The sequence below is a fragment of the Corvus kubaryi genome, unplaced genomic scaffold (assembly GCF_017639235.1).
Source record: "Corvus kubaryi isolate FWS band 111438036 unplaced genomic scaffold, C.kubaryi_AGA036_p1.0 37284, whole genome shotgun sequence".
NCBI lineage: Eukaryota > Metazoa > Chordata > Aves > Passeriformes > Corvidae > Corvus > Corvus kubaryi.
Genome location: NW_024581088.1, coordinates 8,161,186 through 8,164,632, shown reverse-complemented (window position 1 = coordinate 8,164,632; position 3,447 = coordinate 8,161,186).

Genomic DNA, 3,447 nt, shown 5'->3' with positions numbered 1-3,447 from the left:
GAGACACAGAGACGGATAAGAGGCAGGGGGTGGGCTCTCGGGTGATGTCACCAGCTTGCAACAAAGCGGTACCCAGCAGCGGAGGAATGAGGGCTGTGGCCGGCCCGCCGCCCCGGCCACACGGCCACCAGCGTGGGCAGCCGGCCCCCCGCCGCTTCCCCAGCACAGCCCCGGACCCCCGGGGGCAGCCGGCAGAAGTTGGGGTGATGGGGCGTGGGGAGGTGGGCTTGGATTCACCTCCCTGCCAGAGCAGGGCTGGTCCCTGCCAGACCCCTGCAGGGGGTTGAGGTCACCGGGCAGTGTCAGGAGCCATCGTCCTGCTGTGCCGCATCCCGGCGCGCCGTGGAGAGGGACCGTGACAGCCCCCAGGGACCCTGAGAGCCCCCAGGGAGCGTGGCAGCCCCCCTGCCCTCCCGGCTCCTCGCAGGCTGTGCCAGGGAGATGCTGTGCCACATCCTGATGGCACCGCTGCCCGCTCCCCGTGGCTCAGCAGGGAAGGGACAGCCCCACTCGGATCCCTGCTGCCCTGGCTGCCCCAGCCCACAGCAATGTCCCCCCAGAGCTCAGCACCAGCTGGACGAGCTCCTGCAAACACACCAGGGGCGAAGCAACACATGGTCCCTGCTCGTGGCCCGGGTGGCACAGCCTCTGCCAGCCAGCGTGTGGCTGTGCCATGGGGCTGGTACAGCATCACAGAGGAGCGAGCCGTGGGCTGGGCCAGGGCTCAATGCCAGTGTGGCCATGCTCAGCACCCCTCCTGCTCCTTCCTGGGCACGGCCAGGGCCCCAGCACCAGCCAGGACAGGGACAGGCTCCTGCCACAGGCTCCCCTGAAAATGCTGAGCTGTGCTTTGCTCAGGGAGCTGGTCTCAAACTGCTGGTTTTACTCACCTCCCCCTGTGTTCAAATCAATAAATCTGTGCCTTCACAAGCTACTGGAAGTGGACTTTTTAGCAAGGAGTGCCAGAAGAGAAACACTGTGAGAAAATGGTGCAAATGCTGCCCGGTAACTCACCCTGCCCAGGAAAATGTGTCTGAAATATTTCAGAGGAGCAGCACCCCCCGTGCAGCCTCTCTGCTGGCTCAGTTCTGGTGGGTCTGGAGTGAGGCTGGGACACTTGGTGTGCTCTGGTCACCCACCACCATGTCCAGCTGCCCACAGCCTGGCCCACCAGGTAGCCTGGCACATCCCTTAGGGATGCACACAGGGCTGCAGTCTCCTGCAGCATGGCATGCAGGTGTCTATTAAAAACAAAGCTCTGTTCTTCAGAGGATTTCCCCCAAATCCCAACAAAATGACACCCAACCTTTCTGTCTAATGCAGAGTTCAGTTCATTCAGATTTTGGTAAATGTTAACGCACGTCCCTGAGTCATAACACGCTGACACCAGGCAAACCAACCTAATTTAGTCCTCACAGGGAAGTGAATGTTTCTCTCCTGAAGCATCCAAACTTGTCACTGCTCTGTACCTAGACATGAAGCACATCTAAGGATGCTCTAATGACCTGGGAGAACAGGAGACAGCTCACTGCTCCTTTGTGTCCCTGCCATATTTTCACTCGGAGGTGGCTCCTGCCTGTTGCAGGTCTAACAGCAGATCCACTCTCAGACAGTTTTATCCCCTCCTCACATCCAAGGACTCCCAGGACATTAATTCAGATGGAAATACCACCTGCTTTGCACATGGAGGCTGAAAATCTTGCAGGTGGGCCGATGCCGGGTGGGAACATCACGGCGAGCGCAAGGAGGTGCCTCCGTATTCGGGTGTGTTCATCCACACAGGCTCCATCTTTGGGTGCAGCATCCAGGATGTGGTGTGCACTCAGACAGAACGAGGCAGAAATTGGGCCTGATGCCCAGAAAATTGCAGCAATTTCCTCTCAGAAAGGGCAAATAAATAAATGAATAAAATCAAGTTACGTGTGAGAGCCTAATGCCGTTACTACCATTACAAAAGCGTCATCATCATTCCAAATCTTTCCTCAAAGAGCACAAGACCCAAATAGGCAAGGATTATTTTATAGGACAGAAAATCGAGGCTCGGGGAATGAAGGTGAACCTCTGAGCTCTTCCTCCTCCTGCATCCACCGCCCACAGCCAGGATCAGGGCCCAGCGGCACCCACTGAGAGATGCTCAGCTCACCCAGGGATTCAGAAGAGCAACAAGGGAACAAAAAAGGCAGAATTGAAGCAGACAAACTCCCTGAAGCAGGGCAAGAGTGGGCCTCAAGGAACACCCCATCACCAGCCTCATAGACTGAGATAAACAAAAACCAAGACTCACTGCTAATAGCCCAGGTGGGATTTCTCATCCCTACCCTATCCCAAGCCTAGAAAGCAGCTGGAGCCTTTTCTTAGCTTTTAATGAGTCCCAGATCAGCTTGGTTTTGATAAACCACACTTTTCCTACCTTCCCTTACTGCCTGAGTGTTTCCTTGGGGGCTGCACAGCCCCAAATCTACCGAGGGCTCCCCAGGCGTGACTGGGGCTGGCAGCACACACTGTCACACACGACAACATGGAAGGTGAAAGGGACAAAAATAGAGAGCTGGGCTGGAAGACAAAAGCAGGGCTTGCAGATACAAAGCCAGTTTCCAGGTAAAGCTCTTAATTCCCACCGTCTGTCTAATGCCCTGGAATGTGACTTGATTTGATCCCTGGCTCTGCCAGGGCGAGTCAGAGCTGCTGCTGTGCCCACGCACGTGGCCTCTGCTGCCCTGAAAGGGGGAATTTGACTTCCCCAGCAGCCCCCCAAGAGGGAAGAGACAGAGTTTAAATGTTAAAACGCCAGTTTTAACCCAGAGCTCTGCCTGGCAGGAAGCAAAGCCACTCTGACAGGGAATATCCATCCCTGTAGGAAGTGGGGGCATCCTTCAGGAAAGGTGGAGGTGGCCATCACAGGGCCAGCATCAAAGCAGGGATGGGATGAGGGGGAAGAGCAATTGTGCCTGTCAAAAGCCATGTTTTCTCCCAAGAAAACAAGATCCTGTTCAGCACCTGTGACAGTGTACTTGGGACGTGGGATGCAGGAACCATCACTCCAACTCCAACCCAGGCTCCGAAAACCCCCAGGTTTTAATTTCAATGTTGTCCTGAACAGGGGCACAAAGCACATCCAGAAAAAGCCTGTGGCACTCACTCTCCCTGTGCCACAGCCCAGCTTCCTCCTCTGGAACTGCCCTGCAAGTGGGCAAACAGAAGGGATATTCCTACAGCCCCCAAAACTGCAGCACATGGATTAAACACACATCCAAAAGGACACAGTTCAACCCATTTTCTTACAAATGCTAAGCATCAAATTCTGCTGTTCCAGGGTTGAATCAATGAGAGCAGGGGCTGATTCCAGTTTGACCAATTCCTTTCCAAATGGAAAGCACATCCCACTGCTTGCCAGGGATTCAGTGATTGACCCACTGGTTCTTTATTTATTACTTTGTCAACTCAAAA